We start from the raw sequence: 16,067 nt of genomic DNA, 5'->3' as shown, positions 1-16,067 counted from the left end.
ACAGTCATTTCTTTACAAGCTATAGGAAAGCAGATTTTAAGTCAAGGTTTTCAGAATAAACAGTTATCAGAGCCACCCAAGAAAGGGGATTCTAAATGGGGTTCCAGGTGCAGGAAGCTGGGAGTGAGGGGTGGGGTGCAGTGTTCCCTGGGAAGCAGGCTTTCTGGGACCCTGGGTGATGGAGACAATGATAGATACCGGTGAGGGTCATGTGGGCACTGGCTCTGCCTTCTACCCCCAAGATTGGGAGGAAGAGCACCATGTTGGTGCTGAGTTTGCTTTGGGAACCAAGAGAGCCCAATGTCTAGAAATGTCCCAGAATGTGTGAGGACAGTGGCTTGGTCTCTTCTCTGGGACAGAAATGTACATGCTCCAAAAGAGAGACCAGGAACAGTGCACCCCTCGGGGAACCCAGGGGCAAAGTGAGGTCCAGCAGGCATATTTTACCTCTGCTCCTGCCCCGAGCTCTGCATCTTTGGAGCTCAGTGATGAGCGTGGAGCACTGGGCATCATCTCTCCTAGAGAGGAAGCTTTGAGAACAATGATGGTCTGAAGTTTTTACTTGAATTCTTTAGGTGCCAGCAAACCACAGGTGCTCATTAAAGGCTTATGGGATGAATTCAATAAGCACTGGGTCCTGACTGGCTGCTGCTCTAACTCAACTGGTATGTAGATTATGAGGGTGAGTGTTGAGAGAGAAAGATCTAGAGAGAGAGAATGAGAACACTGGGTGGAATGATATTGAATTTTATGATGTAGCCATTTGCCAAGGACAGCAAATGCTGAGGGCTGCAGCATTCCCAGCAGGCTGGAAGGCCAGAAACGCAACGCAGCTCAGAACTATCAGGAAACTAGGATCTCCCATCGTGGCTCAGTGGAAACAAATGTGACTAGCACCCATGAGGACGCAAGCACAACCCCTGGCCTCGATAAGTGCGTTAAGGATCTGGTGTTGCCATGAGCTGTGGTGTAGGTCACAGATGTGGCTCAGATCTGGCGTGGCTATGGCTGCGGGTGTAGGCCAGCAGCTGCAGCTCCGATTCGACCCCTAGCCTGGGAACCTCCATATGCCATGGGTGTGGCCCTAAAAAATCAGAAAAAAATTAAAACAAACAAACAAACAAAACTATGGGAGGAGTGCCTGTTGTGGCTCAGCAAGTTAAGAACCCAACATAGCGTCTGTGAGGATGCAGGTTTGATCCCTGACCTTGCTCAGGGGGTTAAGAATCTGGCTTTGTCATAAACTGTGACGTGGGTCACAGATGCAGCTCAAATCTGGCGCTGCCATGGCTGTGGCTTGGTCCGGCAGCAGCAGCTCTGATTCAACCCCTAGCCTGGGAGCTTCCATATGCTGCAAGTGCAGCCGTAGAAAGAAAAAAAGAAAAGATAGAAAACTACTGGAAAATTCAGTTAACTGTTTCTAAAATAATGTTACACCTCTGGGTTCACAGCTTAGAAAGCTATTCTTTTTTTTTTCTTTAATATAATGATTTTTATTTTTTTCCATTATAGCTGGTTTACAGTGTTCTGTCAATTTTCTACTGTACAGCAGGGTGACCCAGTTACACATACACATATACATTCTTTTTTCTCACATTATCATGCTCCATCGTAAGTGACTAGACAAAGTTCCCAGTGCTACCCAGCAGGATCTCATTGCTCATCCATTCCAGAGGCAATAGCCTGCATCTATTAACCCCAAGCTCCCCATCCATCCCACTCCCTCCCCTTCCCCCTTGGCAACCACAAGTCTATTCTCCAAGTCCATGATTTTCCTTTTTGTGGAAAGGTTCATTTGTGCCGTAGATCAGATTCCAGATATAAGTGGTATCATATGGTATTTGTCTTAGCTATTCTGATGCAGGATTTACTAACAAATCAATGGGACCCCAAACCAAACTCCTCCCTTATTCCCTCCCCTTTCCTGGTGGAGCCTGTCTCTCTCTCTAAACATACTGCCTTTCTATGAGTGATGGCCCCTCACCCTAGAGCTCGGGGTGTCACTTCAAACCCTGTGTCCTTCTTCTTACTCCACAGCCAACTACAAATTCTATCGTTTCAGCCCCTGGAAAACTGCATTTTCCAAAAATAGCCAACATCAATATTTCCAGACCCACATGTACTTGGAGAACGTTGCCACTTCCCATCAAGAAGGAAAGACTAGGAGTTCCTGTTGTGGCTCATCGGTTAATGACCCCGACTAGGATCCATGAGGTTGCAGGTTTGATCCCTGGCCTCGCTCAGTGGGTTGGGGATTCGGCGTTACCATGAGCTGTGGTGTAGGTTGAAGACGCAGCTTGGATCTGGCATTGCTGTGGCTGTGGTGTAGGCTGGTGGCTACAGCTCCAATTGGACCCCTAGCCTGGGAACCTCCATATGTCACATGCGTGGCCCTAAAAAAAAAAAAAAAAAAGGGAAGACTCTTTTCTTTCCTCTTGAGCTTGTCACTGCTGTGATGACTAGAATGTGTCGAAAGTGCCAGGACATGACCTCAGGGGCTACATCATAAAATTCAGTATCACCACCTAGTGTTTCCATTCTCTCTCTCTAGATCTTTCTCTCTCAACACTCTTCTTCCTAATGGAGATACCGTGTTGTAAAGAACCCCAGGCCACATGGTGAGGCCGCATGTGACTGCAACAAACAAGATCCCAGCTGACAGCCAGCATCACCCAGCTGGATGTGAGTAAGCGAGGCTTCGATGATTCCAGACTCTGCCTCTGACCTGCTACAGGTGACCCTGGGGAGACCACAAACAAAGAAGCCCTGCCCAAATTGCAGATTTGTAGGCAAAAGAAATACTGTCATTATTTTAAGCCAACCACATTTTGTGACAATCTGTTACAGAGCCGTAATCACTGAAGTCACCTTATGAATATCTGAACTCTCCAACGCAGTTGTCAAATTTTGGTTCAGGCCACCATAACCCTGAGAGGGCAGGCCCACCATCCTGTTTCCCACTGACCAGGCTGGGGATTCCAGGATACAAATCTAGAACCATTCCTCCACACCCTGTGAACTCCCGAGGGCCCCACATGCACTACCTACCACATCTGAGACTTAGAAACAACTAGATCATTGCTTATCTGTGGCCCAGGTTCTCCTAGAATAGGCATGTTTCCAGGGTATGTCTCCATGCCATGCACCTTGTTGTGACAAAAAAAAAAAAAAAAAAAAAAGGCCAAAAAAGACTTCCTCTTGGAGTTCCATTGTGGCTCAGCAATAACAAACTCCATGAGGATGTGGGTTTGACTCCTGGCCTTGCTCAGCGGGTTAACGATCCAGCATTGCCATGAGCTGTGGTGTGGATTACCGACACGGCTCGGGCATTCCTGCGGCTGTGGTGTAGGCCAGCAGCTGCAGCTCCGATTTGACCTCTAGCCTGGGAACTTCCACATGCCATGGATGCGGCACTAAAAAAGTAAAAAAAAAAAAAAGAAGAAGAACCCTTTTTCCTCTTCAAACAGAGCAAAGCCAATGATAACAAGAAATACACAGTCACTTTGCAGTGGCACCAAACCAGAATCCCCATCTTCTTCTCCCAGTTTTCCTGCTCCTGCTGTCAGCGCCTTCGTAATCTCCATTCTCTTCACCTTTAGAACAAAACAACGCCCTCATTTTACACCAAACCCCAAGTACCAAGACATTTCAAAGCCACTTGAACTGCTTGTCTCAGTCACCAGGTTATTCTGTCTGTTTGAAAAACCATGAATGGCCATTTTAAAGCTAAAGGATGTCTATTTATGCAGGAAATGTTCATTAAGCTATTATTATGTGCAAGGCATTGAGGAAACTGGGAGACGGTGACAGTCTTGCCCTCTGGGAACCTTCCCTCTGGAGGCTTAATCCTGCTGCCGTCTTTAGCACAAAAGAGCAGTCAAAGATGGCACCCACGCCTTGCTCTGGGGCATAACCGAGATTCTTAGATAGGACTAGAGACAGAAAAGAATTATTTCGCAGAGTTCCCGTCATGGCGCAGTGGTTAATGAATCCGACTAGGAACCATGAGGTTGCGGGTTCGGTCCCTGCCCTTGCTCAGTGGGTTAACGATCCGGCGTTGCCGTGAGCTGTGGTGTAGGTTGCAGACGCGGCTCGGATGCCACGTTGCTGTGGCTCTGGGCATAGGCTAGGGCTATAGCTCCGATTCGGCCCCTAGCCTGGGAACCTACATATGCCACAGGAGCAGCCCAAAGAAATAGCAAAAAAAAAAAAAAGAACTATTTCGGGCTCTTCGAACCCATTCTGGCGAACTTCATCAATAGCTGAGATGCACACACAGACCCTCACTTCTCTTCTTCACTCTCTTCCAGAATTCTTCCTACGTCATATTTTCTTTTTCTCCTCTCTAGTCCTCAATTCCCATCCACTCTCATATTAGGATACCCAGGTAACCTCCGCAGCTGAAGAAAGTCAAGCAAAAAGATCAGATTGGGGTGGCGGCGGGGGTGGGGGGGGGAGATGCAGGGTGTGTGTGTGTGTGTGTGTGTGTGTGTGTGTGTGTGTGTGTGTGTGTTCTTTCCAGAAAGTAAATCTAATCCAAATGGAAAATTGAAACTAGTCAAGGAAAACACACTGGAAACTTTCACTGAAGGGGTTCTAGCTGCAAAACTCCCATAATCCCACATTCTTCACAATACTGCCTATCCCTTGACAAATGGGATCACAAAAATAAGTTAAAAGAAAAGCTGTTTCCAAGCCCAGCAACAACCCTAGGAATGATTTACAGCACAGGCAACCCCGCTTCCACAGTTAACCACACTGTGCGTATTTCTAACAGAGTTACAAGCAATTCCCAGTGGTCTTTGGCAACATCCCAGAATCTTTTTCAAATAAAGCAAAAGTAAATAGCGCAAAAAACTTCAAAATCAAAAAACTCCTTTGGCCGCTACACAGCAAATTCCATTACAGTGGCTTGCAAGTTTCCAAATTGTTCAAATAGATTAAAAACCCAGTCTGCATTCGTTTTACACTTTGCATTCTGCAATAGCTACGAACAGAAACCACAGAGAACTGAGCGAAGTGCACTGCAGTAAGAATGAGCAAATTCACCGCCCCAAATCAGTAACTTGCAAGTAATCGGAAATCAAAAATTTCTAATGAGAATATTTCTGAGGGGGAGAACATGAAGTTTCTTTCTAAAATACTCATTCAGGGTGTTCCCGTCGTGGCTCAGCGGTTAACGAACCCGACTAGCATCCATGAGGACACGGGTTCAATCCCTGGCCTCCCTCAGTGGGTTAAGGATCCAGCGTTGCCGTGAGCTGTGGCGTAGGTTGCAGACGCGGCTTGGATCTGGCATTGCTGTGGCTGTGGTGTAGGCTGGCAGCTGCAGCTCTGATTTGACCCCTAGCCTAGGAACCTCCATAGGCCATGGGTGTGGCCCCCCCAAAAAAAAACAATGACAAAATTTAAGCCAATCCCATTCACGATACAAAGGAAAACCGTTTTATGGGTCAAAAATAAAACACGGATTTCAAATCAACTCATCAGCGTGACATAACTGATCCTACAACTCCGAGTCTAATTTTTCCCCATCAATCCGAAATCTCTGGGCTACCCCCACCACAATGCTAGCCTGGCCTTTTCCAATCCCAGAAAAAGCCTTTCTTTTTGTCAGGTTCCCTGTTATTTGGAGCTTTGGTCCATCAATGTAAAACGAATTATTTTTCAAGCCTTTCTTATTTTAAATATTCATCTTCTGGAAGTAGGTCACTCTTGTGTGAGTCTGAGCTTCTCTTTGAACTGATTACCTGTTTCTCCGTATCTCCCCTAATAGGAACGTGGAAGGCATTCAAAGTGTGAAATCCAATTCCAGTTAATTTTATTGATTCCTTTCACAGGCTCCTTATTTTTTATGCTAATTCATGTTTATTTGAAAAGGAGAAAACAAAACAGCCTTTTCGGAGAGAATGCCTTCAAAATCTGTAAAGAGCCAGTACATGTTTATTCAATTATAAATGAGCTATATAATATTTAAATCACTCACCGGAAATAAAGATGGGTTTTAATCCACTCCAGAACACAGCAAGTGTCCTTCCATAACTTGACCTCGTCTTTGAAAGTGCATGAATGACTGAGATGATAAAACAGACACCACACCGTCACATCCACACACACACACCAGGCTACCTGACCGTTCCACCCTGTCCCCTCATTGAGTTTATCGATGCTGTCCCTGTCCCCTCCTCGTGCTCCCTGCTGAAGTCAGAATAAAATGGCAAGTCCTACCTGAGGGCACTTCGCCGAGATTTCCCTTCCCTGCAAGAATTCCTCTTAATTTTGAAAGGGGATGAGGAGGTACAGTTTTGCCCTGCATAACTTGCCACCGTGTCTGGGAAGCGAGAGCCAGACCCTGGAAGATCAGGGTTGTGTGGCTCTATCAGAGTGGCCTGGCGCCCATCCGGCTTTTCCCTGCATCTAGGTGACATTCTGTTTCTGTTCCAAATCTCCCGGTTCTAGAGAGCTCAGCTTTCTCCCTCGTAATGGATTAATCCCAGAGTAACAGACTCTAGGAGCAAAGATGAGAGGCTCAAATGTGCTGAGGGCAAGGAGTTCCTATTGTGGCTCAGCAGTAACAAACGTGACTAGTATCCATGAGGACGTGGGTTCGATCCCTGGCCTTGCTCAGTGGGTTAAGGATCCGGCGTTGCTGTGAGCTGTGGTGTAGGTCGAAGATGCGGCTTGGATCTGGTGTTGCTGTGGCTGTGGTATAGGCCGGCAGCTACAGCTCTGATTCAATCCCTAGCCTGGGAACCTCCATATACTGTGGGTGCAACCTAAAAAGACAATTAAAATAACAGGTATTGAATGCCATAAGCAAATGGACCCTGGACTTGCTTCCAAAATCATAACTGCCTGGATCCAACCCAGAGAAGGTGATCCCTGCATCCCCCTTTGAAGGACAGCCACTCTCTAGGTCTGTCACTGAAACAAGTGATTTACTGCCTCAACCTAACAGGCCTTCAGAATTGGTGTTTCTGAAAAAAAGTCGTTTTCTCCTAAATCATTCATAATTCATCATTTAAGTGGCAGTCATTCTCTCTTGATCACAAACAACTCCCAAGAAATTACCTTCATCATCTCCCACAGGAATCTGACCTAGAAGCAAGAGATCTGACTCCACATTCCAGAACCCCTATCTGGATAATGACCGAAGGGGCAAAGGGGCCTTAAGAGTTGGTCCGTTTCATTTTCTAAATCTGGTTCCTCCTTCTCTCTGTATCCAATCAGTCACCAAGAACATTTTATGGAAGCTACCTTTCTCATCTCGTCTTGTCTGCAACCTCCCTGCAAAGCCTCTTCCTTCCCTTGCCCCTCTTGATCAAAAGCCCCAGTCCAGAATGGCACATCCAACTGTCTCTTCAGCACCTCCACCTGGAGTTAAGGTAAAGGAGCATCTCAAACTCAGGGCATCCACAGTAGGATGCTTCAACCCCCCCCCCCAAACCCACTCCCCTACAAGCCTTCCCCTTCTTACTGAAGGACACTGCCATTCTTCTAACCGATCAGATTTAAAAGTTCACTGTTATCCTCAACAGGTGTCTTTCTCCCCTACCTCCTATTTATTTGATCCACAGATCATCACAGCACTATCTTCAAAATACATCCAGGATGTGACCACTTCTCACCACCTGCCCTATGTGAAACAGGTCCAGCCAGCATTTCTACTTTCCCAGCCTGGATTATCACAAAAGCCTCCTCACTGCTTCCACTCCTGCTTTCACCCCGGTCCCCTCAAACATCATTTCCACCCAGCAGGGTGATCTTTTCAAAGCATCTGAACTGGCGCTCAAAACCCTCCACAGGCTCCCCACGCTTAGAGCAAAAGCCTTAGAACATCAGTAGAGGCGCCATCTCCAGACTCCTTCTCTGGCAGCTGGGTCCAATGGAGTTCTCCCTGTGCCTCCACTCGCCCTGTGCACACCTTCACCAAGTACGAATGATGCCCTGGCTGACCCACCTGTGTCCTCCACTGGACGGGTGAGCATCTTGGAGGGCTCTTTGCCTCAGAGCACACAACACCGATGCATGCTCCATGACGTGTCCATGAGATGGACGAACACAGGACCGACTTCGCAGTGAGTCCACGCGGTCACACAGAGCCCGGCTCTTTGAAAGCATTTGGTTTAATGCTCTTGTCACCATCTTGAAATTGTTCATAATGCCTGAACAAGGTACCTGCATTTTTATTTTTCACTGGGCCCCAAAAATTACAGAGCTGGTCCTGGATGGATGGACAGACAGGCTACCTATACTTAATGGACTGCAATATACTAAATGTCATATTAAATGTCACAGCTTTCAGGGCAAAGATTTGGACAAAGAAAATTTGCAGTTAGCCCAGGCATATGTATGTAAAGGCAAGAGGAAAATACAAAAGATCTCTGAAAATCTATCATCTATATATACCTTTTCTTCCAGAAGGTTACTGGTCTTCGAAAGACAAACAAAAGTAAGAATTCCAGAGTGTAGGCATTGGGCCCAAAAAGAGGCATAGCAATAAGCATCCCTTAAAATGGAAAAGAAAAAAAAAAAAAAAAAGGCAGGACAAAGACAAGAGACATAATGGGGATAAAATGATCACATAATTAATATAACATGGCAATGATTCAGGTACAGATATAATATTAGAGTGGAACAGACACTCTAATAGTTAATAATGTTTCTGAGGAAACATTATCTTTTTTAATATATAACAATTGAGAGCATGATAAAGGAAGATCACAAATCAGCGAGGAAGGCAGCATTACTCAACCAGTGGGGCTGACATAGCTTAAATAAATGGGAAAGATCAAGTTAGAACCTCCACGCCCAAGGATAATTTCCAAGCATAATTCCCATATATTTTCTAAGTTATATGCTGAAAATTCAACTTATTTTTTAAATAAAGCCAGAGAAATACACACATGACAATTTCTTCTAAGCATTAAATGAGAGAAAACTCTGTGAAGATGAGATGCTCTATGAAAATGCAAAACCTATACGACCCTCCAGAAAAGTTATCAGCATTAACAGGTAAGCAGTGTGTTTGGAAAGCATGTTTGCAACAAATATTGAAGACAGAGATAATTCCTTTACTACCTCAAAAAGTACATGCAAATCAACAATTGAATTAATCAACGGATAAATTCAGTCTCTAACCGATCAATCAGAACTTAAAATTTTACAATAATGCAAATGCAAATAATACTTGGAAAAAGATTCACTACCAATCAAGGAAATGCAAGCTAAAACAAGAACATGTGATTGCTTATCAAATTAGCAAGGTTTTAGAAATTATAATATCTATTCGTTGTGACAGAGGATAAGGTAACACAAGGACTTATCGTGCACTGTTGGTGAAAGTCTAAACTGATAACTGAACGGGAACCAGTTTGGCAAAATATATCCAAAGTCTTTAAAAACCTCATCCCTTTTGGCACAGTTATTCCATATTGAGACTATTTCTATTTGATAGTGGACATAAAGTCCTTATCTATTAAGATATTCATCACACCATTATTTGCAAGAAAAATTTGAAAGCAATTGTGCAATAACAGAAAATATATATTTGGTTTCTGCCCATGGTCCTGACACAGAGATCCTGGAACTCTTGTAATTTCCTAAGTCATAAGAGCACCAGAGGCATCTTTTGTTCTTATATCTGGCCTTTGAACCCAGTTCCTGACACGGGGCTCTGGAAGCCCTTGGAATTTCCTGGGTCCCAGAAGTGTCTTTTATTCTGATGAAGTCACTCTCAGGTGGCTCCTGGATGTGGGCTGGTCCCCAGAAAGAGCAGGCCCTGATTAGAAGCTTAGACTTTTCAGCTTGCCCTCAATTCACTTGAAAAGGGAGAAAGGCTGCAAGTGGAGGGGATAAACCACTGTGCCCATGTGAGGAAGCTTCCCTAAGACCCCAAAGTATGAGGTTCAGGGAGCTTCCGGGTTGGTGAACACACAGAGGAGCTGGGGGGCGGGGGCGATGGGCAGATGGAGGGTCCTTGCCCCTTCCCACATAGCTTGCCCTACCCGGCTTTCCATCTGGATGTCCATCTGTATCCTTCATCACACCTTTTTCTAATCAACAGGTAAAAAGTAAGTAAAATGTTTGTCTAAGTTCTCTGAGCTATTCTAGCCAATTAAACAGGGCGGGGAAGAGGGGTCGTCCTTGGAACCTCCAAATGATTGGTCAGAAGCCCAAGGGACAATCTGAGCTGGCGAATGGCATCCAAAGTGGTTAGAGGGTTGTGGGGGAAGAGGGGAGGCAGCTTTGTAGGACTGATTCTAGCGGTTTCTACCATGGAATCTGACTCTCACTTCAGGGAATGTCAGAATGGAGCAGAACTGTCAGACACCTAGGGGGTGGCACAGAGAATGGTTTAGTGTGGGGAAAAACCTCCACCCACTTGGTGACCAAAAGTGTCAAAAATGAGGTATCCTGGGGAGTTCCCGTCATGGCTCAGTGGTTAACGAACCCAACGAGCATCCATGAGGACGTGGGTTTGATCCCTGGCCTTGCTCAGTGGGTTGAGGATCCGGCGAGCTGTGGTGTAGGTTGCAGATGCGGCTCAGATCCTGCATTGCTGTGGCTCTGGCGTAGGCCGGCAGCTACAATTCCAATTCGACCCCTAGCCTGGGAACCTCCATATGCTGCAGGTGCAGCCCTAAAAAAAAAAAGACAAAATAATAATAATAATAATAAGGCATCCTGTGTGAGCAATAAAGGAGACACACAGGAAGGAAACTGGAGGGAAGAACTGGGGTTTTCCTTACACAGGAAGAAAATAATGTGAGTTTTCTCTAACAGAGCGATCTTCGTCTCTGCCTACAGGGAAGTGAGAAACGGACTCGTGGTAAAACCACTACATGAAAATAACATATAACAACTAGAATGAATGTTTATAAGGTGTTTAACAATATGAGGAAATACTTACATTAAAATGTTAAGAGAAGCAGAGGAGGGGAACATTTAACATGAGAATGATCGTAAAGACGGAAAAATGTTTATGGGGAGACATGCAGCAAAATGCTCTTGTCCTAATGCTGTAGAATTAAAATGAGATGTTATTTTCTCATTTCTGTTTTTCCGGGGTCCCCAAATTCATCACAGTGAACATGCTCATTTAACACAATAGATGTTCTCTTAACTGATGCTGCAAATGACACGCTGGGTCATCACTTCAGTAAAACAGAATCAAGGCAGACGCCCCAGGCACGCTGTCGGCTGGGCTGCTAGACACCACCTGCCTAGCGGGCCTTTCTGTTTCTTCTCTCACTGTTTCAGCTGTATACCTGCCAAGAGTTCGTTGTGGCTTCTTCCCCCCCACCTCCCCAAGCCTCTTCATGCCAGCTGTGCTTGTTACTATAATTACGTAATTCTATTAAATTACATAAATTGATGACATTATGAGTGAGAAAAGAAAGAGGGTGACCGTGAAAACCAAGTGGAAGGCTTCAGAAAGACCTGAACCAACAGCCAGAAAAAAGAATTAGATGTGAGCCCGACAACCACACCGGATGTGGAAAGGTTCATAACATATGGAAGGTTTCTGCACACTGCAGAATCTGCCTTCTTCATGGCTAGGATTTCTGGAGTTCCCGCTGTGGCGCAGTGGGTTAAGAATACAACTGCAGTGGCTCGGGTTGCTGCGGAGGTACAGGTTTGATCCCCAGTCTAGTGGGTTAAAGGCAGCTGTGGCTCGCACTCAGTCCCCAGCCCCAGGAGGTCCCTATGCCACAGGTGCAGCGATTAAAAAAAAGAAAGTCTAGGCTCTCCCATCACTTTCAGGAACTCCGAGACAACAGGTCACCTTCTTCTGGAAAAGCACGCTTGCACTAAGAGCCCAGAAGCACTGGGAGAGATGAAACACAGATCTCAGGGTGAGGAAATGCCTGCATGGGGAGAGGGGTGGCCTGATGCAAATTGTGTTGAAGGAAGATAACGGCGGTGATAAAATGCAGCAAGGACTCTGAAGGGCTTGGAGGCAGGAACAATGACAGAGTCAATTCCCAAGTCCTAGGTGAGGCCCGGTGGCTGCAGGAAGAAGAGGCAGCAGGAAGAGGGTGGAGGAGATGGCAGGTCCCAGGAGTCGCCCGCCCCGCCCGTGGATAGCTATCAGGTGTGAGAAGAGACAGAGGTGCCAGTTTGTAAAGCTAGAGGAGCAAGACTACCATTCAGGGATGCAGGAAACGCCAGAGGAGAAGCAGGTTTTTTACAATGAAAGGTAAAAACTGGCCTCAGAGCCGACAGAATGGAATATGTTCACCCAGACCCAGCTTACCAAACAAAAGCCACCCCCGATGGCCTGAGATGAAGGCCTGATGCAGGCCGAACCAAAGGCACCAAAAGCCCCAAAAGGGGTGCCAACCGCCGGAGCCACAGGAGCCATAGCTATGCCCGTTCTCAAGGAAGCGGATCTCATGCTAAATGTTTTCATAATAAGAAAAAAAAGGATCCGTTTTGAAGGTACCTTTTTTTTGGGGGGGGGGGTCTTTTTAGGGCTGCACCCTCAGCATATGGAAATTCCCAGGCTAGGAATCAAAAGAGATCTGCAGCTCACAGCAGCACCGGATCCTTAACCAACTGAGCAAGGCCAGGGATCGAACCCACATCCTCACGGATACGAGTCGGGTTAGTGACCACTGAGCCACAACGGGACCTTCTTGAAGGTTCATTTTTAAATCTTAAAATTAACAGCAAATGCCAGGAATAAAGATCATCAAGCGCCGGAATTCAAATCGTTATCACTGTCATTGGCATCATCGTTTGCTAGACGTCAGGAACAGACCAGACATCCCATCCTCGCCTCACGCTCCCGTCAACCCTGTAAAGCCGATACGTTTGACAGAGGCAGACACTGGAACGAGCAGGGAGAGCTACCCTCCAAGCAGCAGTTCACAGGTACGAAGGCTTGAAAGCTTTTACCACCACGGAAGGACTGGAAAGTATTTCAAAGCACGGGAGTCAACCATCTCCGTGGCTCCCAGCTGCTCTTCAGAATCACCCACTGAGCTTTTGAAAAATAAGGATTTCCAAATCAAGTCCCATCCCGCATCTGAAAAATAGGAACTTCCAGGTGGAGGAATCTGGGGACCAGCACTTCTTCCCCAAAGTTCCCCAAATCAATATGAAGTTCAGACATGGCATGGGGCCCACTGGCCTATGGCATCCCCTTGTCTGTAGTAAGCTTTTTTTTTTTATTATTATTATGTTGATTCACAATGTTGTGCCAATTTCTGCCATAGAGCAAAGTGACCCGGTCATACATATATAGGCAGTAAGTGTGGATGCCACATGCACTGTGTGTCCAAGTAAAAACAGAAATAAAAAGTGCCCTCACTCTGGGAAAACTGTGATGCTGATCTGTTTCCTCTATTATAAATCAGATCAGCCCCCTCCTTCCCCCTCTCCCTAACTGGAAGGAAAGAAGTGTGCAGTACTACCTACAGTTCTGCAGCATAAGGTACTCTGTGGGTCTGCCGTGAGTATCCTTTGTAGAAGCACCAAGTTCTCCAGGTTCCCCCAAAAGGAGAAAATCATGTGTCTCCTTGTAGAAACAGGCTCTGTCAAATGTGTTCTTATCTCTGCTAGACGACTTAAGAGTTTCCGTGATGGCACTGTAGGTCAGGGACCCGACAGAGTGGCCCTGACCATGCAGGTTTGATCCCTGGCCTCTCTCAGTGGGTTAAGGATCTGGCGTTGCCGTGCACTGCAGCACAGGCCTCAGCTGCAGCTCTCACTCGACCTCTGGCCCGGGAACTTCCATATGCTGTAGTTGCGGCCCTCGAAAGAAAATAATTAAAAAATAAAAGACTTGATGGAGTTCCGTCATGGCTCAGTGGTTAACGAATCCAACTAGGAATCATGAGGTTGCGGGTTTGATCCCTGGCCTCAATCAGTGGGTTAAGGATCCAGCGTTGCCATGAGCTGTGGTGTAGGTTGCAGATGTAGCTTGGATCCTGAATTGCTGTGGCTTGGTGTAGGCTGGCGGCTACAGCTCCAATTGGATCCCTAGCCTGGGAACCTCCATATGCCGTGGGTGCAGACCTAGAAAAGACAAAAATAAAAATAAAAAAATAAAAAATAAAATAAAATAAAAGACTTGAAACCGTGTGATGTTGGAAACTCTGATACGAGGGTCCATGAGGGACCAGGCACGATGTTTTCTGTTAACTATTGATGCTCACGTGGGAGCGAACAATCGCAGGCCCCGCCCTCTACCTTCTCCCACCCACCCATGGTGGTCCAGGCCAGGGCAGAGACTTGGCTAAAAGATGCCTCCGATGGCCAACCTCTGCAACAGTTAGGCTGTTAACCATAGTCTACCAGTGATATATAAACCTAAGACTTAGGAACAAACATGCATGACTTCCCTTCACATCCATTTAAGCCTTTAGCACAGTGCTGGGTACTTTTAACAAGTGCACAATAAATATTAGCTATTATTATGTTCATTACTGTTAACACGGTTATCATCATCATCAAGTCCCCTATTTCTTATGATGAGAAGGGGAAAAAAAAAAAAAAACAAAAAACAAAAAAAAAACCACTTTATTAAACACAAGGAGACTGGCCCAGTGTTCTAGTTATTTACTGCTATACAACAAACCACCCTAAGAGTCAATGGCTTAAAACAATAACTACATTCATTTTGCTCATGAATCTGCAATTTGGGCAGGCCTTGGGGCGGGAACAGCTCGTGTCTGCTCCACTTGGCATCAGCTGGGGAGGCTGGAAGGCAGCGGTCAGGGTGGGGTGGGGTGGGGTGGGGTAGGCTGAAGCTCATTCATGCACAGGCCTGGCTTGTGTGCTGGGAAGACAGAATCAGCTGGGAGCTGCAACAGCCGAGACTTCTTGGACTGCCCCCGTCTCTCTCAATCTACCTCTTCTCACTCCATGTGCTCTCTCCAGCTTCAGGGTTCAAGGCTCTAAGGATGCACGTCCCCAGAGAGAGCACCAGAGTGAAACTCTATGGCCCTTTATGAATGATGCAGCCTCAGAAATCAGGTTACATCATTTCCAACCACTTCCACTCTTTAGAAGCAAGTCATTCAGGTCAGCCCATAATAATCACCAGGAGGGGAATTCGACTCCACCTTTTGCTGAGAATAGTGTCAGAGAATTTGCAGATGCCATACAATTACATTGCACAGACTTTAGAGCTTATCTAGACATCACTGGGGAAAGAGATGAGCCTGAGAGGGGCTGAATGTCTGTTTCAAAGAGTGCTAATGGTTCTGCCGCCACTGCACAGTATTAATAAAATTGTTCATCAACATTCTCCTAAGTACAGGCACCCCTTGAGGTATTGACAAGTTCCATCTTGCACAGACAGCCTTCACCCTCCTTATGGAAGCAGCTGCTGTTTTACAGACGGGCAAACTGGGGCCTGTAGTGTTCTGCGCGTTGCCAAAAACCTAACCTTTGGTGTGACTTTGTTAAGTAGCTGTGAGGAAGTTTGAGATGTCATCAATCTAAGTGGAAAGCCCAGGCTCAGTCCATTGTATGCTCCCCTACCCCCACCCCACCCCCAAAGGTCAGCTGGTGGGGTCAGGGTTGCATCTCTGACTCTTGCCTAGAACTCAATGCTACGGAACGTCTCAAGATTAGACTTCCAAGAGCTCCATCCATGAGAGGTAACCACGAACCTTACACACATGAAAATGTGCACCATTACGCCAAACCCTTTCTTGTGGGGAAAAGGGAGGATGGATCTGAATTCCCCAGGGCCTGGGATTTTCTTTGCCCTGAAGAGGAACTTGGAAGACCCACAGAGCAGTGATGCTGGGGCGACCACAAGCCCTTCACTGGCAGCAGATGTGCCAAGCTGAGACCTGAGTAAGGAGGATGAGGATGAAGAAATCAGGGCAACCCATTCCTCTGCAGGGGTCTGCTACCTGGGGCAGCAAAAGGAAAGGGTTGAATCCAAACCACCTTTGAGTAACTACTGTTTAGCTTTTGTTTTCTCCCCAAACTGCTTTGTGCAAAAGCAAACACAGCCCAAGGACTCTTACCCCTTCCTGAGTGTGCACCTTTGGGTAATGAAGGAAAAGGGAAAGGCTCTTAAAATGATATTTCGTGAGATTTGT

At 46.3% G+C, this 16,067-nt stretch overlaps 1 protein-coding gene and 1 long non-coding RNA gene across 5 annotated transcripts in view; both read right to left on the bottom strand.

The window, feature by feature from the left end:
- GALNT17 (polypeptide N-acetylgalactosaminyltransferase 17) overlaps positions 1–16,067 on the bottom strand; it is a 423,891-nt gene that overhangs the window by 392,380 nt on the left and 15,444 nt on the right. The window lies entirely within an intron of this gene.
- On the bottom strand, positions 4,329–15,478 carry LOC146404421 (uncharacterized). The gene is made up of 2 exons (XR_014840386.1): positions 12,622–15,478; positions 4,329–6,614 (listed from the first exon to the last, which is right to left on the bottom strand). It is a non-coding gene; the product is annotated as an uncharacterized LOC146404421 (long non-coding RNA).

Source organism: Sus scrofa, chromosome 3 (assembly GCF_054392235.1).
Source record: "Sus scrofa isolate SSC_HxYL_T2T_F1_AM1 chromosome 3, Sscrofa_HxYL_maternal_Yorkshire_Landrace_v2.0, whole genome shotgun sequence".
In the NCBI taxonomy this organism is placed as follows: domain Eukaryota; kingdom Metazoa; phylum Chordata; class Mammalia; order Artiodactyla; family Suidae; genus Sus; species Sus scrofa.
Note: the sequence above shows the minus strand (reverse complement) of the source record. Positions and strands in the feature narration are given on the sequence as shown.